Raw genomic sequence first — 23408 nt, 5'->3', positions numbered from 1 at the left:
TGTGTATACGTGCACATGCATGTGCACATTTAGTGTTGTGTATACTCAACACAGTCACAGTCCCAACTCACGCAGTACTCTTTCAGGAATCCACATTCTACCCCCACCAAAGCAACACAGGAGACACATCAAAGTGATGGAGCAAAAAGGGCAAGGGAAATGGAAACTCAAGCTGGTACTCCCTGAAAAACACCCTGTTTGTGACTGCCCCATGTGCATCATGCTATCTTAGACCTCCATGCCTTTACAAGTGCTGGTCCCTGAGGTCTTTTACTTCTCTTTTACTTGGCTTAAAACAATCAACTAAAGCATTACCTTCCCCAGGTAAACTTCTCTAACTCCTCAGTTTGAATAGGATTCTCACCCCAATGCTTGCCATTATCACCGTTCACAGTGCACAGAGCTTTAAGAGATTAATTCATATGATGGGGAACAGAGAGCAGATCTTCCTACATCTGATGGACAGTTAGTGTCTGGTATTCGATAAGTGCTCAACAAATATTCTGTTGAATAAACTGAGACAGTATAAAATGTGAAGGGAAAAGAAACTAGCACTTCTTCATCAATTAAAAAAATACCAGACTTCCGGGTCAAGATGGTGGCTTAACAACGTGCGCGTTTTAGTTCGTCCTCCAGAACAACTACTGAATAACCAGAAACAGTACAGAACAGCTCCTGGGGCCACATCAGTGACCAGATACACAGCATACCCCAGTCTGAACCAGCTGGACCGGCTGCGAGCACCCCCCAGAACCGTGAGTTCCCAAAGCTGCAGCGGCCAGCACCCCTCCCCCACAAGCCACTTCCCAGAGGGGAAAGGAAAGGGAATGGGCACAATCAAACGCCAACTGTGGAACTAATTAACAAATTCTGACTACTAAAAATATGCCCCCAGCTTAGGTGAACCTGGTCAAAGCAGAGGTTGCTCATTTTTGCACCGGCACCAAGGGGGCAGGACTGACAGAAAAAGGGGGAAAAAAAAGGGAGGAAACAGAGGTTTTTGTGGCTGTGTATCTACAAAGGCTTGACTGCCTCTGGATACAGCGGCAGGACTTTTCAGGCTGCAACTGCCCCAGGCATAGGCAGAAGTGAGCTCTTTTGGGGGCTTGTCTGGAGCCTGTGCCTTCCCCAGGGGAGGGGTGAAGCCCAACTCAGGCGGAATCCCTCCATCAAGGAATTCAGACCCCAGGGCTTGGTAATTTGAAGCCATTAAAACCAGCCTACAACCTCTCCTCTGTCTCTACCACACCCCCAGCAGGGAGAGTCTGCCAAAGTTAAAGGTACCACATCATCTTATGCTGGTGGGACCTGCAGTCAGACAAGTGCCACACACACGGAAGTATAAGAAAAACAGAGTCCAGAGACTTCACAGGAAAGTCTTTCAACCTGCTGGGTCTCACCCTCAGGGAAAACCGATGCAGGTGACTCTTTCCTCCTGATAGGAGGCCAGTTTGGTCTGGGAAAATCTGGCTGGGGTATATAATATCTAAGCAAACCCTCCTAAATGTGTGGGGGGAAAGGCAGCACACAAGCAGGGCAAGAAACAAGAAAACAAGAACTGAAAAATTCTCCTCTGTTAAACAAAACTTAAGCTAAAGGTCCAGATAAAGCTGAACGGAATGTCAAAGAACAGATAGACAACAAATTTATCCAGCAAGAAAACCCTAGGTAAAAGAAGTGAAAGCAATATCCAGAATAAAATAATTAAGGTAATTAAATGCCTAGACGCCAGCAAAAAATAACAAATCACACTAAGAAAACTGAAGATATGGCCCAGTCAAAGGAACAAACCAACAGTTCAAATGACATTACAGGAGCTGAAACAATTGATTCAGAATATACGAACAGACATGAAAAACCTCATCAAAAACCAAATCAATGAATTGAGGGAGGATATAAAGAAGGCAAGGAAAGAACAAAAAGAAGAAACTGAAAGTCTGAAAAAACAAATCACAGAACTTATGGGAATGAAAGACACAGCAGAAGAGAAGAAAATAAAACAATGGAAACATACAATGGTAGATTTCGAGAAACAGAACATAGGATTTCAAAACTGGAAGACGAAACATCTGAAATTCGACAAGAAACAGAAACTATAGAGAAAAAATATGGAAAAATATGAGCAGGGACTCAGAGAATTGAAAGACAATAGGAAGCGCACGAACATATGTGCTGTGGGTGTCCCAGAAGGAGAAGAGAAGGGAAAAGGAGGAGAAAAATTAATGGAGGAAATTATCACTGAAAATTTCCCAACTCTTATAAAAGACATAAAATTACAGATCCAAGAAGTGCAGCGTACCCCAAAGAGAATAGATCCAAATAGACATACTCCAAGACATTTAATAATCAGAATGTCAGAGGTCAAAGAGAAAGAGAGGATCTTGAAAGCAGCAAGAGAAAAGCAATCCATCACATACAAGGGAAGCCCAATAAGACTATGCGCAGATCTTTCAGCAGAAACTATGGAGGCAAGAAGACAGTGGGATAATATATTTAAATTATTAAAAGAGAAAAACTGCCAACCAAGAATTCTATATCCAGCAAAATTGTCCTTCAAAAATGAGGAAGAAATTAAAACATTTTCAGACAAAAAATCACCGAGAGAATTTGTGACCAAGAGACCAGCTCTGCAAGAAATACTAAAGGGAACACTAGACACAGATATGAAGACAGAAGAGAGAGGTGTGGAGAACAGTGTAGAAAGGAAGACTATGAGTAAAGGCAAAAAGAAGGAAAATTAGATATGACATATAAAATCCAAAAGGCAAAATGGTAGAAGAAAGTACTACTCATGCAGTAATAACACTAAATGTTAATGGATTAAACTCCCCAATCAAAAGACATAGACTGGCAGAATGGATTAAAAACAGGACCCATCTATATGCTGTCTCTACTCAAAGGACAGGAGGCCAAAGACACCAATGGACATTTACACACCAATGTTTATAGCAGCATTATTAACAATTACCAAGAGATGGAAACAGCCAAAATGTCCATCAACAGACAGTTGACTAAACAAACTGTGACATTTATATAAGATGGAATATCATGCAGCTGTAAGACAGAATAAAGTTACGAAGTATGTAACAACATGAATGGACCTTAAGGACATTATGCTGAGTGTGATTAGCCAGAACAAAAGGACAAATACTGTATGGTCTCACTGATATGAACTGACATTAGTGAATAAACTTGGAATATTTCCTTGGTAATGAGACCATCAGGAGATAGAAATAGGGTGAGATATTGGGTAATTGGAGCTGAAGAGATACAGATTGTGCAACAGGACTGAATATAAAAACTCAGAAATGGACAGCACAATACTACCTAACTGTAATGTAATTATGTTAAAACACTGAATGAAGCTGCATGTGAGAATGATAGAGGGAGGAGGGCTGGGTACATAAATGAAATCAGAAAGAAAGATAGATGGTAAAGATCGAGATGGTATAATCTAGGAATGCCTAGAGTGTATAATAATAGTGAAATGTACAAATTTTAAAAATGTTTTTGCATGAGGAAGAACAAAGGAATGTCATTATTGCAGGGTGCTGAAAATAGATGATAATTAATACTTTAAAATGTCACCTTCTGTGTGAGACCAAAGCAAAAAATGTTCATTTGGTACAAAATTTATATTTTGACTAGAGCATTTCCTAATATAACTCATGTAGATAGTTTGATTGAATGTCATAAGTACTTGGAATCTCAGGTACGACATGAGATTTTTGGTTTGTCCAGAGTGATGCCCTGATGAATCCCAGAGTGATTTGATCAGTGAGTGGAAAAGTATTTGCAAGCCCCCTTCGGGGAATGGTGAGAGTGGGGAGAAATTCAACTTCCCCAAGTTGAATTCTTGATATTCTCATAAGCAGTGTGGACAACCAAAGCTATAGGCTGAGCCCCCAGTCTTGGGGTTTGTTCATATGAAACTTAACCCCACAAAAGATAGGTCAAGTCTACTTAAAATTTAGGCCTAAGAGTCACCCCCAAGAGAGCCTCTTTTGTTGCTCAGATGTGGCCTCTCTCTTCAGCCAGTATGACAAGCAGTCTCACCATCCTCCCCGTCTCTGCGTGGGACATGACTCCCAGGGGTGTGGACCTTCCTGGCAACGTGGGACAGATCCTGGAATGAGCTGAGACTCAGCATCAAGGGACTGAGAAAAACCCTAGAATGAGCTGAGAATTAACATCAAGGTATTGAGAGAACCTTCTCGACCAAAGGGGGAAGAGTGAAATGAGACAAAGTGTCAATGGCTGAGAGATTCCAAACAGTGGAGAGGTTATCCTGGAGGTTATTCTTATGCATTAAGTAGATATCACCTTGTTGTTCAAGATGTAGCGGAGAGGCTGGAGGGAACTGCCTGAAAATGTAGAGCTGTGTTCCAGTAGCCATGTTTCTTCATGATGATTGAACAATGATATAACTTTCACAATGAGACTCTGTGAATGTGAAAACCTTGTGTCTGATGCTCCTTTTATCTACCTTGTCAACAGACGAGTAGAACATATGGAATAAAAATAAATAATAGGGGGGAACAAATGTTAAAATAAATTTAGTTTGAAATGCTAGTGGTAAATGAAAGTGAGGGGTAAGGGATATGGTATGTACAATCTTTTTTTTTCTCTGTTATCGTTTTATTTCTTTTTCTGTTGTCTTTTTATTTCTTTTTCTAAATCGATGCAAATGTTCTAAGAAATGATGAATATGCAACTATGTGATGATATTAAGAATTACTGATTGTATATGTAGAATGGAATGATATCTTAATGTTTTGTTTGTTAATTTTCTTTCAATTAATAAAAAAAGTAAAAAAAAAAAAAATACCAGGGGCCATGGTGGCTCAGCAGGCAAGAATGCTTGCCTGCCATGACAGAGGACCCGGGTTCGATTCCTGGTGCCTGCCCATGTTAAAAAAAAAAAAATACCAGGCCAAGTATTTTACCTTTGTTATCTCACTTAATCCTCACAAAAACCCTACATTTACTGAAAACGAATCCAGGATTCAAAATTCTAAGTCAAGTAATCTTTCTATAATTAAAAACCAACAAATAGTGGTACCTCATTTAAAATTCAAGTTTGTCTGACCCAACGCTGCCTCTTAAATGAAACACATATTTAGTACCTGCCTCTTCACCTATTCCTAACCTTCAGATACAAGAAAAGCCAGACTGGAAACACTCTTCCTTGGTTGATACGGAGCCTCTTTGTAGGTAAAGTAACCTAGAGCACATTGTTGCCTTCTCAACAACCCCACAATTAATCCCACTCTCCCTTGTAATCATGGTACTCATGGCCCAACACTTCAGGGCTCAGTGTAGCAAACACTTCATTCCACACACACTGCTCAATGGCTGCCTCTCTGCATTCCACTACATAAATCCTCAGTGCCAGGAACATTGGCTACCAAGTGGCTCAACATTCACTTACTCAACTTTTCATCCAAATGTAGAGGGAGGCTAAGAATACACTCCCATCCTCTTTAGAAGCTGCAGGCAGTTTGCTCCCACGCACAGTGTGAAGCAGGCCAACTGGGAAAGTGGCAGAATGGAATGGAATCTCTTCTTTCTGAATAATGGGATCTCACATCTCATACATCTCTGCAATGTCCATTTCTCATCCCTTGTCTCGTTTCTTACTCCCCATGATGTGTAGCAAATTGGAAAAGGGTCACCTATCTTCCTAGAGAAGAAAGTCTGAACACAAGACCAAGAAGGTGAGATGTATCTGTAACTCTTTCTGGGAAATAGCTCTATAGCTAGTAGAAACATCCAGGATTGGCTAAGATGGACGTGTCAGCAACTATCAAACAAACAAAAGTCTGTCATGTCAGATACTCTGAAGAGAATAGCTTTAAAACTGGAAGTAAACAGTATCTCTCGCAACTTTATCACATACAAATGCTCCAACCTGGTTTCACTGTCCTTGGTTCAGAAGTAGAATCTGGTTTGGACAAGGCAGTGATGAATGCTAAAAGCTACTTTCTTCTTTTTCCTTAAAGAGATTTCTAATAAGATCAAAATCCCATATAATGAGGAAGCAGAGGCCTAGATAAAACATTCAGGCAGCCTAGATCTCAGGCTTTCTGAACACTGTCACATATGACTTTTTCCTATACACCTCCCCCAATGCACTGCAACTCAAGAACAAGGGGAATAACCCTAATACTCAACAGGAATGATGAATAACAAACTAAAAAAAATTTTTAGAAGGTACAAAATCTAAGAGATGGAGTAAGAAAAAACTGAAAATCTAACACTGAGAATAGTGAGTTCTGCCACAAAGTTTAAGTCAGAAAAGTGAATAATGACTGGCTCTCAAACTCCACAAACAGTACATACTCAGAAGGTAGATTTGCAGTGAGGTCATCAAACCTGCCCCCTGCTAAGTATTCTCTGAATTTACAAGCCAATGTCTATGAGACTGTTCTTCTAGCCTCCCTCAAATTACTAAGTGATGATATTTTGGGTATACATGTGTCTCTATGTATGTGCCTTTAGTATCCAAGAGATGAGTTTCTCCTTGGCCAGGAAATATTTTAAGATGAGACACGCAAAGGAAAGAGAACAGGGAGAAAATTTATTTATATATGTAGACGGCAACATGCAGGCCATAAAGAGAAGTAAGGTTTCAATAACACTCAACTTAAATCCAAACTTAGAAAAATGATAAAGGGCATATATGAAAAACCCACAGCTAAGAACATACTTAATGGTGAAAGATCAGGAATAAGACTAGAATGCCCACTATCACCACTGTTATTGAACACTGTACTGGAAGTTCAAGCCAGAGCAATTAGGCAAGAAAAAGAAATAAAAGGCATCCAACTTGAAAAAGGGCAAAACTCTCCCTATTTGCAGTAGACAAATTCTGAAATATCCACAACAAAGCTAGTAGGGCAGATAAACAAATTCAGTAAAGTGACAGAGTATAAGAATCAATACACAAAAATCAGTAGTGCTTCTATGCACTAGTAATGAACCATCCGAAGAGGAAATTTTTTTAAATTCCATTTAAAATAACTAAAAGAATCAAATACTGCTGAATGAATTTAATCAAGGGTGCAAAGAACTTATATACAGAACAATACATTGCTAAAAGGAATCAAAGAAGACCTAAATAAATTGAAGTACATTCCATGTCCACAGATGAGAAGACTAAATGGCGTTAAGATGTCAACTCTACCCAAAGTGATTTAGATTCAACACAACCCAATCAAAATTCCAACACCCTTCTTTGCAGAAAAGGAAAGGCCAATCATAACATTTATATGGCAGGGTAAGGGTCCCAGTGGAGCCAAAACCATCACGAAAATGAAGAATGAATTTGGAAGATTAACACTTCACAATTTTGAAACTTATTACAAAGCTACAGTAATAAAAAATGGTACTGGCACAAAGAAAGACATATAGACCAATGGAATCAAGTTGAGAGTTGAGAAATAGACCCTCACGTCTATGGCCAACTGATTTTGTCAAGAGTGCCAAGTCCACTAAATGGAGAAAGAATAGTCCCTTCAACAAATGGTGCTGGGAAAATTGGTCCTACTAACGGTGGACCCTTTCCTCAGATCATGCACAAGAACCAACACAAAATGGATGAAGGACTTAACTATAAGAACGAAGACTATTAAACTCCTAGAAGAAAATATAGTGAAGCATTTTCAGGTCTTCAGGACCTTGCATTAGTAAATGATTTCTTAGATTTGCCAACACAAGTATGAACAACAAAAGAAAAAACAAATATATGGGACTTCATCAAAATTTAAAACCTTTGTACATCAAGGGTTTTACCATGAAAGTAAAAAAAAAAAAACAAAACTACAGAATAGGAGAAAATACTTGAAAATCACATATATGGTAAGAGTTTAATATCCAGAATATGTAAAGAAGTCCTACAATTCAACAACAAAAAGGCAAACAACCCAATTTTAAAAAGACAAAAGATTTGAATAGACATTTCTCAAAAAAAAAAAAAATGCAAATGGCCAATAAGCACATGAAAAGATGCTAAACATCAGTAACAATTAGGGAAATACAAATCAAAACCAGTTAGATACCATTCCACACCCACTAAAATGGCTACTACTAAAAAAAAAAAAAAAAAAAAATAGAACAAGTATTGGAAAAGACGTGGAGAAATGGGAACACTTGTTCATCGCTAGCAGGAATGTAAAATAGCACAGCCATTGTGGAAAACAGTGTGGCAGTTCTTCAGGAAGTTAAGTATAAATTACCACGTGACCCATAATCCCACTCTAGGTATATCCCCAAAAGAACTGAAAGCAGGAACTCAGATGTTTGCACACCGATGTTCACAGAGACATTATTCACAATTGCCAAAAGACAGAAGAAACCCAAGTGTCCACAAACAGATGAACGGTTAAACAAAATGTAGTATAGACATAGTGAAATATTATTCATTCATGAAAAGGAATGAAGTTCTGATACATGCAATAACATGGACGAACCTTGAAGATGTCATGTAGAGTAAAATAAGCCAGGCACCAAGGGAGAAGTGGTATATGATCTCGCTGATATGAAACAATCAGAATAAGCAAAATCTTCCAGCCAGAAAACAGGTTACCAGGGCCCATGGGGTTATGGAATGGGTAGTTAATGCTTAATTGGTACAGTTTCTGTTTAGGGTGATGGAAAAACTTCGGTAGTAGATGTTGGTGATAGTAGCATAACACTGTGAACATAAATAACATCACTGAATGATATATTTGAATGTGGTTAAGAGGGGAAATTTTAGGTTATATATGTTACTAGATGAAAAATTAAAAAAGAAAACAGGACTGTATAACACAGTAAACCCCAATGTAAACTTTGGACTATAGTTAATAGCATAATTATAATAATATTATTCCATCAATTGTAACAAAGGTACCACACTAAGGCAAAGTGTTATGATAGGGAAAACTGAGTAAGAGAGAGAAGGTATTCAGGATCCTGTATTTTCTGCATGATTTTTCTATAAACCTACAACATCTTAATTTAAAAAAAAAAAAAAAAAGAAGAATTATCCAGAACTGTCCAGGTTAGTGTGGTGCCCCGATAAATCCCAGAGTGATTTGGACAGTGAATAAAGAAGTTTTTGCAAAATTCCTTGGGGGAATGGGGAGAAAGGGGGAAACATTCAACTTCCCCATTTGGAGAATTTCTGATAATCTTCTTGTAAGCAGTGGGGACAATCAAATCAACAGGCTGAGCCCTCGATCTTGGGGTCCACCCCTATTCAACCTATTCTTTCAAAGGATAGGCTAAGCCTACTTAAAATTAAGCCTAAGAGTCACCCCAGAGAACCTCTTTTGTTGCTCAGATGTGGCCTCCCTCTCTAAGTCAACACACAGGTGAACTCACTGCCCTCCCTACCTATGTGGAACATGACTCTCATGGGTATAAATCTCCCTGGCAATGTGGGACAGAAATCTTGGGATGAGACGGGACCTGGCATCAAGGGATTAAGAAAACCTTCTTGACCAAAAGGGGGAAGAGAGAAATGAGACAAAATAAAGTGTCAGTGACTGAGATTTCAGACAGAGTAGAGAGATTATCCTTGAGGTTATTCTTACACATTACATAGATATATCTCTTTTTAGTTTATAGTGTACTGGAGTGGCTAGAGGGAAGTGCCTGAAACTGTAGTGCTGTGTTTCTGTAGCCCTGTTTCTTAAAGATGATTGTATAATGATACAGCTTTCACAATGTGACTGTGTGACTATGAAAACATTGTGTCTGATGCTCCTTTTATCTAGGATATGGACAGATGAGTAAAAAACTGCATAAAAAAACAAATAATGGGGGGACAAAGGTCAAAATAAATTGGGTAGATGGAAATACTAGTGGTCAATGAGAAAGAGGGGTAAGGGGTATGGTTTGTGTGAGGTTTTTCTTATTTATTTCTTTTTCTGGAATGATACAAATGTTCAAAGAAATGATCATGGTGATGCATACACAACTATGGGATGACACTGTGAGCCATTAATTGTACACCAAGTATGGAATGTTTCTATGTTGTATGTTAAATTTTATCAATAAAAACATTAAAAAAAAAAAGAATGGGCAATTGTGTAAATTACAAAATATTCACCATAGCTCCATTATTTTCATTCAGTAAACAACATTTTTAGCCACATATATATATACTGCTTAAAGATAAAGTCATTTATACTTACTCCTCTGACTAAGTCCAAAGGATCCACCATCAGCTGACTCTTCAATCAGCAACTTGCAAGGAACTTATTTTAGGAGCCAATAAACTGACCTCACCTGGAAAATAATATTTTGAGTAATCTAACATATTTTACAGAACTATTAATTTCACATCTTTCTTGCTCCTACATATTATCTCTGAGGAATAAGACAGGTTTAGGGCTAAACACGGGGTACAAACACTAAGCTGTTGCCTGCAGAGTTCAAGTTTAGAAGAAACAACCCTATTTCTGTGGTTGTTAAAAGGTTCTTAAAAGGAAAACACCTTGATAAAAAGAAATTAAAGGTTAGCTGAAGGCAGAGCAGCTGAGGAGTGGTTCTTGGGAAGAAATAGCTCTCGAGCCATCTGAATATAGTCTGTGCACAAAGGTCTGGCAGAACATACACTAAACTGTTCATGGTGGCTGCCTTTGCTGGAAGATTGGAATGAAGGGATTGAGTGGGGTGGGGGGGGAAGAGTGGGGTACTTTTTAGTTTACTTCATAGGTGTCTGCATTGTTTACTTGCGCTTTAAAAGAAAAAAGTTCCATAAGTTTCCAGGAACTAGTACTACTCATAGCCATGCAGCAACACCAACTATCAACCCTTGGTGACTCACGCCAAGCAGAGCTCAAATCAGCAGGTAATCACATTCAGTGCTGAAATCACACAGCTGGAGTTGTCTGGAAAAGGCAGAAACAGGAGTACTATACCCCCATAGGATAGTTGTGAGATCAAATTAGAAAATTCGCATAAAGCACAGTACTTGGCCCACAGTAAACATTCTACTATCCACAGTGATAGTACATGGTGGCTTTCACTCTCATTCTTACTGAGACCAAATGATCTAAACTTTTCCCTTCAGCCCTTTCACGAGCAGCAATGAATGGGGGAAAAACACAAGGAACAGGCACGAGCTATTTCACCACAAAATTTCTGCTGGTACAAAGAATGCTCTTTCATAAAAGATATAATGGTCTTATTATTTGGGGACTTTTGTGAGACTTATATTACCAGTAACTAGATTCTTCAGCAGAAGGCATGACTTGGCACTAGAGAGTAACTGAAAAGTGCTTTGGCGCACACCAGGACACAAGAGTAAGTGGTAACTAAAACCTGTTTCTATTTCCTTGCTTCTGGGTCTTCCTATGGTCTTCTTAACTACGTTGTTGGGAATTCTGAAAAGACTAGGTAAAGAGAGTTAAAAAGTGATTGCTACTTGCCTGGTGCCCAGACCTGGTTTCTAAGTAACATCTATCAATAAAAAGAATGAGAGTTTCTTGAAAAAAACAGCTGATTTAAGGGCTGAAACAGGAAAAGTACAGAAGAGCCTGAAACATCTTGAGCTGCCAGAAGGTGAGGAAGTGCTCAAAAATTGTGAGGGACATGTCAAAAAGTCACTGGAACAGCTAATATTCCATTTAACAGAGAAAGACTAGATGTTTTTCCTCTAAGATTGGAAACAAGGCAAGGATGGATACTCTCCTCACTTCTACTTAACACTGTTTTAGCAAATCTAACCAGTGCAATAAGACAAGAACTTAAAGGCACACGCTCAAAAAGAAGAAGTAAAACTGTTATTTAAATTTTTTTTTTACATTTTTTGCAAAAGACGTGATCTTGTACATAGAAAATCCTAAGAAATCTACCAAAAAATTACCAAAACTAATAAGTGGGTTTAGTAAGGTTGCAGGATACAAGATAAATATACAAAAATTTTATTTTGAGGTACACAAGTGGTTCAGTGGTAGAATGCTTGCCTTCAATGTGGGAGACCTGGGTTTGATTCCCAGACCATGCACCCCCCCAAAAAAAAAATTATTTTGAAATACTAGCAACAGACAAGTAAAAAAGGAAATAAAGAAAATAACTCCATTTACAACAGCATCAAAAAAATAAAACATTTGGGAATAGACTTAGCAAAAGATGTCTAAAATCTGTACAATAAAAACTACAAAACATTGCTGAGAGAAATGATAGATAATCTAAATAAATGGGGAGAAATAACACATTTATAAATTGAAAGACTCCATATTTCATAAGACAGCAATTCTTCTCAAACTGATCTATAGAGTAAATGCGATAATCCCTATCAAAATCCCAGCAGACTTTTCTCTAGAAGTTGACAAAGCTGATCCTAAAATTTACATGGAAATGCAAAGCACCTAGAATGACCAAAACAATTTTTGAAAAAAAAAAAAATTGGAGCACTTACCTCACTTGATTTCAAAACTTAGTATAAAGCTACAGTCATCAAGACAATAAAGGATTGGTAATAAGGATAGCCCTACAGGTCAACTGCCTTTTGACAAAGTTGTCAGGGCAATTCAATGAGGGAAAGAATAGTATTTTTCACAACTAATGCGGGAACACCTAGAAACATCCATGTACAAATAAAAAAGGATAACACTTCCTCACAGTAGTATTCCAATTAATAAATGTAGGAAATCACCACTGGCAACCACCACAATAATAACTGCTCCAGGCGATAGTCATCAGTGGATGTTAAAATTAGCATGTTAACAGAAGACCTGAAAGCAGGGATGCGAACAGTCACTTGTACACCAGTGTTCATAATGGCATTATTCACAATTGCCAAAAGACGGAAACAACCCAAGTATCAACCAAAGAATGTTTAAACAAAATGTGATATATACATATGATGGAATATTATTCAGCTGTAAGAAGAAATGAAGTCTTAAACATAGATGAATCTTGAGGACATTATGTTAAGTGAAATAAATCAGACACAAAAGAACAAATACTGTATATCACTGACATGAACTAATTATAACATGCAAACTCACAGGCATAAAATACAGAATACAGGTCACCAGGATATAGAATGAGACTAAAGAATGGGGAGTGGTTGTTTACTGTGTACATAGTGTTTAACTAGTTTGAACTTAAGCGATTAGAAATGGACAGAGATGATGGTAGTATGTTACTATGAAAATAATTAACATTACTGAATAGTGTGTGAAAGTGGTAGAAAGGGGAAGTTTAGAGTCATGTATGTCACCAGAAGAAAAGCTGGAGATTAAAACATGGGTATGTATAACACAGAAAATCCTGGGGTGGGCAATATCTGTGATTAACTGTACAAAATATAAAAAAGCTTGTCATGAACTAGAACAAATGTACAGCACTACTACAAGGAGTTATAGAGGGATATATGGGGAAAAAAGGTACTATTGCAAACTATGGACAAAAGTTAACAGTAAAAATTTAATATTCTTTCATCAATAGTAATAAATGTGCCACATTAATGGATCAATAATTGGGAGGGATTAGGAGTATGGAAAGATTAGGGTTTTATTTTTATTTTTTTTCTGGAGTAATGAAAATGTTCTTCCCAGATGTTTACTAAAGAAAATTCCCAGAAAGACTCTGCCACCTCTTATCCTTTCTTCTCAGAAATGTTAATACCCTGAGGAACTCGACTCTCAACCCTTATATCCTATTCCTTTCCTCTGTACCAGAAGATCCACTCCAAAAGGACAAAGAAAAGATCACTGGGGAAGATAGAAATAATTTTCCTATCAGGGAAGTGGAATAAGGACATCAGTATCTCATCAGAAAGAAATGTTTGAGAAGATGGTGGTAAAATTAAAATACCTCTACCTCAAGCAATCTTATGTGACTAGTTCAAGAAATGAATCATTCAGATGTGGTTATCTTTCTGGCCTTTATTATAGTTGGGTTTCTTCTAGAAATGCTAGAATGGAGAATAATTATGACATGGAATGGATTTAACCACCAGATTCATTTTGGTATTATTCTTTTTTTGCTAGGAATTTTAGGATCACTATGAAGCAGCTATGAAAACCACTGTATGGCACAGACTATAGGTCTTTATGACCTACGAGTTTTGCGATATAAGTTGTCTTTTCCTTCTTGCATCTTTCCATCCTGTATTGATACAGCTAGTTTGAATTACTTCAGTTTACTTCTGTTCCACTTTTACTGTATGGAAAAACTTATTAAAATTGTGATTCATTTGGGAAAAAATATATTACTGAGAAACAGGAGAATTATATTGTCTCAAAATATCTCCCCATATGATATTTATTAATTACAAAGGGAAAAAAACATAACTTTACAATGGAGAAACCTAGTAGGTACTGCCTTAATCAATGATCAAAAGTTAACATCATGTATCACCTTGTTATTCAAGATGTAATGGAGAGGCTTGGACGGAACTGCCTGAAAATGTAGAGAAGTGTTCCAGTAGCCATGTTGCTCGATGATGATTGTATGATATAGCTTTCACAATGTGACCATGTGATTGTGAAAACCTTATGTCTGATGCTCTTTTTATCTACCTTGTAACAGATGAGTAGAACATATGGAATAAAAATAAATAATAGGGGGAACAAATGTTAAAATAAATTTAGTTTGAAATGCTAGTGATCAATGAAAGCAAGGGGTAAGAGGTATGGTATGTATAATCTTTTTTTTTTCTGTTTCGTTTGATTTCTTTCTCTGTTGTCTTTTTATTTCTTTTTCTGAATTGATGCAAATGTTCTAAGAAATGATGAATATGCAACTATGTGGTGATATTGTGAATTACTGATCATATATGCAGAACAGAATGATCATATATTAATGTTTTTGTTCATTTTTTGTTAAATTTTTTTAAATTAGTAAATAAATTAATTTTTTAAAAAGTTAAGATCATGAGTAATACTATAAATCAGCATCAGGAGCCTCATGATATGATGCACTCAGGAACACATCGTTTCCACGATATTCCTGTCAAAAATGCATCACCTGAATGCATGAGGAAATATCAGACAAACCTAAACTGAGGAACATTCTACAAAATAGCTGGCCTGTACTCTTTAAATGTATCAAACTTATTAAAAGCAAAGAAAGGGAGAGGAACTATTAAAGACAGCAGATGAATGCAACAGTGATCCTGAATTGGATCCTAGGCTAGATAAAGGACATCAATGAACAACTGACAACATCTGAATAAGGGCTATAGATCAGATAACAATATTATAGTATGTGGCATTATGGCAGTGTTAATTTCATGATTTTGATCATTATACTGTGACAATATAAGAGAATATCCTTGCTTTCAAAAACATTTAGGGGATATTCAGATATAGAGGGGCATCACCTCAGTAACTACTCAAACATTTCAGAAAAAAGCATATTTGTGTGTGTGTGTATATATATATGTACATATGAATGGATAATAAAACAAGTGTGATAAAGTACAAGTATTTTATGAATGTAGATAAAGGGTAATCAAATTTTTGCAATTTTTTACAAGTCTGAAATTATTTCAAAATAAAAAAAAAAAAGGGCAGTGCAATGGTGGCTCAGTGGCAGAATTCTTACCTGCCATGCCAAAGACCCGGGTACAATTCTGGGAACCTGCCCATGCCAAAAATAAAAAAAATAATAATAATACAATTAAATTAAATATTTAAAAAAATCATTATTACTTCAAAGAAAGCTTGGTGTTCTTCAGACCGGAAGGCAGGTAGCAACAATCAACTTCTCTATTACATAAAGTGACTATTAAATGGATTGGAACAAAATATATTTTTAAAACACAGATGGGAATAATTTCACTGTAAGTAACTTATCTTTAAAATTATACTCACAGGAATGGATTTTACCAGTGATCAACTCAAGCCAATGAAATGAGACTCACTCCTTGTATCATTACCTGAAGCAAGCTTGATTGGGGGCCCCCAGACTATGGATGGCCACCCATCATCCTCAAGGTACAAGAACTGAGGCCACATGCCTTATGAAGGACCGCCCTAGAATACAAGTCTTTTAAATGGAACCACTGCTGGCCACCTTAATATGAACAAACCAACCAAAATACGCCACTCAAACCTACCAGTGAATGGCTCAAGGAGATGGGTATGAGAAGGCAACAGAGCCTGGAAGGTAAAGTTTAACAGAAGCACGTTCTTTGGGTCCCATTAACATGTGAGGGAAGAAAAGGGAGAGGGATTTCACTTTTGTTGGGAAGAAATGCTGTTTAAACCAGATTCGACGTGCAAACCTCATTGCCCATCAAAATACCAGTCCTAGTCTTGCCCTCAACTGAGAAAAAACAGCTGCTGTCAGCATGAAGCTGAGAAAGGAACCTAGAGGCTGAGGTAAGGACTTTAGAACTAGAGTCAAAGAAACAAAGGAGCACTGTAGGAGGCTTTAGAATTTCTATAACCACTGTTATTCAATGAGAGAACATGTTACCTTTTAATCCCCTTGAAATTAGATAGGAATGTCTGATTTTAGTAGTCATGCTAGGGTATGGGGAATTGGAAGGAAAACTAGAATATGAAGCTTTTTATCCTTTCTAAAATCCTTATTACAGTGTATGTCACTAATTATAAGACCTGGCTATGGGCTACCTGGGAGTGGTGGGGGTGGGAGGTACAGTGGCAAAATGGATCAATCACATTCCTCACTTGCCTCAATTAAGCTTTTAGAGACTGGGGCAGGACATAAATTGGAATTGTACAAAGAAGATTTCAATTTAAAAATGCCCTGGGGATAAAAAAGAAAAAAACAAACAAAAAAATAAAAATGCCCTGGCAGTCTCCAGAACATCAACTAGCTCCATCCTCTTACCCCATATTATCGACAGTCTCTTCTAACATGGGAAAACTAGAATGGACATAGCCCAAATACCCCTAAAGAGTGCGAGAAAGAGCAAAGATGATGATGGAGTTATACAGAGAAGGTAGGGTTTAACAAATGAGCATGATTACTGAATCATTATATTGATATTTGAGTCTCCAGTATCTTAGAGCAGCTAGAAGTAAAAACCTAAAATTGTGTAATTGTAAACCATACTCTGAAATCTGTTCTACAACTGTTGTAACGTACTTTGAAATGTATTGCTTTTTTGTATGTTATTTTTCACAAAAAAGAAAAAAAAACATTGATTGTGATGATAAATGCACAGTTACATGATGATATTGTAAGCCACTGATTGTACACTTTGGATGATTACATGTTATGTGAATATATATATTGATTTAAAAAAAGATTTATGGGTTGATTTTGCTTTCTGGCATACTGGAATAGACAGAGGGACATACCTGAAATCCCTAAACTATAATTCAGCTCCCCTGATATCTGAAATGATTGTAAAAGCCCTTATTTTGTGCCGTTATAACTGTAAGAACTGTTAGTCCCTTTATTTGGTCATTGTCTTGTAGGGCAGAGGCCCTAATGGTAATGAAAAATTTGAAGTCAGCCATTGACTAGCTTCAGCCCCTTACATGTGTAAATAGTATGGGCTAATAGACTCTGCAAGTGAAAGATAATTAGTCTCCCTTTCAGCTTACACCTTTAATATTGAAATGACAGCTCTGCCTCCCTTCCTTTCAGCTTCTACTATCCTATTGAAATGATAATGATAACACTGTCTCCTTTTCTGCTTTGAACTTGCTATTTGATATGACCTTATTTTCCTTTGCTAAAATCCTTAAAAACCTTGAACCTCCAAACCTTGGGGGGACAGATTTTGGTGGCTGCTAGTCTATCTGCTTTCCTACAAACGTGCCTAGTAATAAACTCTATCTCTCTTTGGGAAAAATAAATAAACAAATAAATAAAAGCCCTGGCAGAAGAGGCTAAATATCTGGGATGGGTGTACATGCAATATAGAGACTCTCAATATTCCTTGTGGTATGATTATTTCGATTTGACTCCAATCTTCACTCCTATTTGCCCAAAACATCAACAAGGCTTTCCAGCTCCACCTTAAAAAAATATATTTTGATGTTAAGCAATGGTACAGTGTTGTCATGGTTTTATTTATTCTTAAAAGGCTACAGATCATAGAAACAGCCAAATTGTCAGTTGCACTGCTTTGCTGTAATACTTCTCTACAAATATATGTGCTCAATTATAGGTCAGAGCTCCACCTGTAATAAGAAAAAACTTTAAAAGAAAGGTTGGACAAATATGTATGTTATATTTTATCTGTTAAATATAATAACTCTAGTAAATGTGTAAAAGTGAAATCGAACAAAACCTCTGCCATGGTTTTTTAATATAAACAATTGTCTAATGTTTTTATTTCTGAAAGAAATTTCATTAAAAAATGCTTATAAAAATTAAAGCTCAGATTGTAAGTGTTAACTGTTTTCATTAAATTCTGAGGTCTTCTACTCTTTGTATAGCCCAGTAGTTCCCTGGATCTCGAAGTATCTGTGTGACACCTGAAACTCAGATTCGGTTCCCCAAGTTCTAATAGTTAGCGTAGGTCCACACAGCAATGGTTAAAAAAAACTGAAAGATGTAATGGAGAGGCTGGAGGGAACTGCCTGAAAATGTAGAGCTGTGTTCCAGTAGCCATGTTTCTTGATGATGATTGTATAATGATACAGCTTTCACAAGGTGACTGTGTGATTGTGAAAACCTTGTCTGATGCTCCTTTTATCTACCTTGTCAACAGACGAGTAGAACAAATGGAAAAAAAATAAATAATAGGGGGAACAAATGTTGAAATAAATTTAGTTTGAAATGCTAGTGACCAATGAAAGGGAGGGGTAAGGGGTATGGTATGTATAATTTTTTTTTCTGTTTTCATTTTATTTTTCTGTTGTCTTTTTATTTCTTTTTCTGAATTGATGCACATTTTCTAAGAAGTGATTGTGATGATGAATAAGCAACTATGTGATGATATTGTGAACTGCTGATTATATATGTAGAATGGAATGATCATATGTTGGGAATGTTTATGTTTCTTTCTTGTAATTTTTTTTATTTAAAAATTAATAAAAAAATTTTTTTAATCTGAAAGAGATCAAACTCCAATTAAAGATGTGATTAAACTGATCTGGTTAAAACTAAGGTAAATCAATATACAAAGTAAAGAATAATATTATCTGTATTTTAAAGCTTTAAATTTTGTATTTGATAAAAGAAAAATGTTTATTTTGTCCAAAATTTGAACTACCTAATTTAATCTGTTTAATCAATTAAATAACCTAATTCAGCTTTATTTTATATGGAACCTGGAATAAGGAACAAAATCTTAATGTTCTGTACAAGTTAATGTTATGCAATGATGCACTTCAGAGTATTTTGGGGAGAAAATGAAAAATGTCTTTTCAAAGTCCTTTGAGGGACTAGGAAAGATGGAACTATTATGCTCCCCCACCTGGGGAATTTCTGACATTTTCTTAAGCAGGAGGGGCTCCCAATTTAATAAGACCTCAATTTTGAGGCTTGCCTTTATGAAACTAATTTCCGTAACAGTAAATTGAACCTACTTAGGATTAGTGCCAAGAGCCACCTCCAAAAAATCTCTGCTTTTGTTCAAATATGCTCTCTCTCTAAGCCAAACTCTGAGCTTCCACTCAATGTGGGACATAATTTACAGGGGTGTAAGCCTGGCACTGGCAGTGTGAAACATAACTGGCCCTTGCATCGCTGGACATAAGTGGCTCTGGCATCACAGGGCATAACTGGGCCTGGTATTGTGAGACATAAGTTCCAAGGATGAGCCTGGCCCTAACATCATGAATAAACTGACCAAAAGGGGGAAATAGAGTTTCAATGGCTAAGAGATTTCAAATCAAGTCAAAAGGCCATTCTGGAGGTTACACTTATGCAAATTTCAGCCAGATACTGCAAACCGCCACAATATGGCAACCCCCAACCAACAGTGCTCCTGGAAACTTTGAAAGATATCCTGTAATCCATAAAATTTTACTCATTAAGTTTGTTTTTCAGAGACTTGAAACTGCCAGATTGTTTCAATACCAGAGAAGCTCTGAAACCCAGAGATACTGGACTCTCCAAGAATGATAACTGGTTTCATCGGTTCATCCTTTTGCCCCTTAATAACAATGCCCCTTTTCAGCCTTGAAGCAGTTAGAAGAGTTGTCACTCAGATATCTCTCAAGATTGAGAGATAATTATCAAATGAGAGGGAGGAACTGTAAATCAGGATTTAAGGGATGATTTTGAATGCTGAATTGTTATATAAGTATTCCTTTTTGCTTTCTGGCATATTGGAGTAGACAGAGAAATTGCTGAAATCTCTGAATTGTAATCCAGCTGCCCTGATCTCTGATAATGGTTGTGTAGCCCTTATCTTCTTCCCCTGTGATTGTAAAAACCTTGCGACTAACCTTCATCTGTACCTAGATATCCAGTTTTTCAACTTCAGGGTCTTGTAATAACTAAAGACAGCCCTTAATAGAATCTTGTAATTACTAAAGATAGCCTGGAACTAACCTACCCCAAGTCCCAAATTATCTTGATAATCAGGACTGGATCTAACCAAAGTGGGTCCACCTGACATGCATAGCAGCTTAGACTTTAATCTACAAGTCACCTAGACCTCATTCTGCCATTTTCTTTCATACATTCAGTGACTAAGCATGTAAATCAATCTGCGCCTGCTCAATAATCAGATTACCTCTAATTACAGCATCTGTGGTCAGTGTGCTCATTATCCTAACCCTGCCCATCTTTTCTCTAATAAAACTACCCAAATTACTGCAGTTTAGGGAGACAGAATTTGGGCCGTTAGGCTATCTGCTCTCCTACTACACACGTGGTAATAAATGCTTTCTCTTTGGAAAAAAAACAATATATATATATATATATATTTCAGAATATATATTGTTCAGTATATATATAAGAATATATAAGAATATATTCAGTATATATATAAGAATAAGTTCAGTATATATATATATATATATATATACTGAACTTATTCTTCTCTGGGTGCTGCTACTCTCCACTTCCCCTGATACTGTCTTCATCTAAGCCACCATTATCTCTCCTCTGCTGATTTCCCTGTTTTGACTCTTATAATCTATTTTCCATACAGGCACACTTTTTCAAACATACCTCTTACAGCTCCAAAGCCCTGTATATGATCTGACTCCTGACCACCACTCTGACCTCATCCAGAGACACTCTCCCCTTCACCAGGCATGTTCCCACCTCAGGTCTTTACACTTGCTATTCCCTGTAAAACACTCAGATCTCTGAATGGTCAACTCAGTACTCAGCTGCCACAGCCTCAAAATCCTCCACAGGTCATCTTTTGTCCTCTCTCCCACATCAAACCAATCTGCTTCTCACAATGTCATCTATTACCTGCAAGAGAGAATTCAGTTTTCAGGTCTGACCTCTGTCAAGTTTCATGTCTGCATATACCCTGTTGTATATTTCTCTTATTTGGTACTCTGCAAAGACTGTCTTGTATCACTGCTAGTTTTTCAAATGGCTATGCCTCATAAGCTCCATGACAGTTTTTACAAGAAAGTCCTGTGTATCTACAGCAAATATATGCAGAGCTATCCTGGTGAAGGGAGTGGAAAGAACCTTGCCCTAGTTGGGCAACCTCTCAGCAATCCTGCCCAAAGTCCCCTGCCCAAACCACTTCATGGGACACTAAAGCTTTCTAGAACAAATTTTTAAAACTATTGACTAGGGAGTGACGGATATGTTCAATGTCAATTACACCTCTACAAAGTTCTTAAAAATAAACAAGAACATTGACTGGAGGGATAAGAGAAGAAGGTAAAGAATTGTAGAGAGTTCTAAAGACAAACAAAATGGCTCCAAACATCTCTTTCATTCTATTTGTATGGTTGGCCCAGCCCAACCTCTAACCCATCACCAAATGCAGGAGAGTTGCAGTAGCATCCTAACCAATGTCCCTGGCTCTGGATTCTCCCCATCTAAAGTATCCAGTCTCAGGAATCTGAACACCTTGCTCTGTCATCTTTGTTTGTACTGTTTTCAGAAACACCTATACTGGCTTCAATCTTTTCGGAGTGTAAGGAAGTTTTCCCTTGGTTTCCTTCTTAAGTGAGAGTAAATGATTGGTAGCCTACGCTAGAAAAATCTACCGTTGTCTTCTCAAACCATCAAGTCTCCAGAGACCAGATCTAGACCAGCTTGGATGAGGTCTCTATTTCTACAGAAAGCAACTATTGATTACCCAGTGATTAAATCACTCTTCTATATTACAGGAGGGTGTGTGATTCTTGGGATCTGCAGTTTCCTTTTCCTCCTCCACTAAGTGTTTCTCTCAGTTCCCAAAGGAATTCAGGACATCATTCAGAGTTTACAATCCACAAGCTCTCTGATGAGATTTCTTCAATTGCTCAATATTTACATTAGAAGATAAAATTCACTTAACAGGAACCAAATAGAATGGGGAAGGGTGTAAAATCAGGCCCATTTTCCCTTACAAGATAAAATCCCAAGCTATGATTCCTTAAAGAAAGCTAGAGGAGCAATTAATTTCTTAAAGTCCTACAGAGAAAGGAAGGTGTCATAGCTCAGTCCTAATGAAAAGGGAGGGTCAGTACCACAAGTTAAGCAGAAGTCATAGGTGTCATAGGTAGCTCTTATAAAATACAGTTAAGTAATGCCAAACAGGTTAGCAAATCTGACGATGTAAATCTACAAATTATTGAAAAGTAAAACCAGTTGAAGGCTTAACATAATTAGATGACTAGCTCTCCTAATGCCTTGATCTTTTATTATGATCTTTTATTGGCTTCAGAAAGAAAGTTCTTCTCTTCTCGTCAGATATGAGCACTCCAGAGGGAACCCTGAGACCCTTTCAGGAGTTCCATTAGGTCAAAATTATTTTTTTTTTTATTTTTTTTTTTTAAAGAGATCATTTTATTAGTTTTTGTTTGTTTGTTTGTTTTTTACATGGGCTGGGGCCGGGAATCGAACCGGGGTCCTCCGGCATGGCAGGCAAGCACTCTTGCCCGCTGAGCCACCGCGGCCCGCCCAAAATTATTTTTATAACAACACTATGATTTTATTTGCATTGTGTCCTATGCTGACTTTAGCTCTAATGGTAAAAGTACTGGCACATTACATGAATAAAAAAAATGCCACTGGGCGGGCCACGGTGGCTCAGCAGGCAAGGACGCTTGCCTGCCATGCCAGAGGACCCGGGTTCGTTTCCCGGTGCCTGCCGATGGAAAAAAAAAAAAAAAAAGCCACCAAGTTTTTCTAGTAGTCCTTATATTCTTCACCATCTCACAATTCTTTATACACATGTGAAAAAGTAAATGCCAGGGCTTCCAGTCTACCAGGATGGTAGCATAAGAATACATTCCAGGATGACATTCCTCAACAGAATCTTGAATAACTAGCAAAAAACTGACAGAGCCATCTTGCTCAAAACCCCGGAAAACAGTTAAAGGATTGCAGTAATTGGGGAAGTGCAA

General features: G+C 37.3%; 1 protein-coding gene across 3 annotated transcripts in view; it reads right to left on the bottom strand.

The window, feature by feature from the left end:
• The window catches only part of TTLL4 (tubulin tyrosine ligase like 4), a 70843-nt gene that overhangs the window by 24334 nt on the left and 23101 nt on the right, over positions 1–23408 (bottom strand). For 2 of the 3 annotated variants that reach the window (XM_077155157.1, XM_077155156.1), the window contains exon 2: positions 10182–10275. The exons of the other annotated variant lie outside the window; for it this stretch is intronic. The gene's annotated coding sequence lies outside the window, so the exon portion shown is untranslated. The remainder of the gene's footprint in view (positions 1–10181; positions 10276–23408) is intronic. 3 annotated transcript variants of the gene reach the window in all.

This window comes from Tamandua tetradactyla, chromosome 3 (genome assembly GCF_023851605.1).
Source record: "Tamandua tetradactyla isolate mTamTet1 chromosome 3, mTamTet1.pri, whole genome shotgun sequence".
NCBI classification, from domain to species: Eukaryota; Metazoa; Chordata; class Mammalia; order Pilosa; family Myrmecophagidae; genus Tamandua; species Tamandua tetradactyla.
Note: the sequence above shows the minus strand (reverse complement) of the source record. Positions and strands in the feature narration are given on the sequence as shown.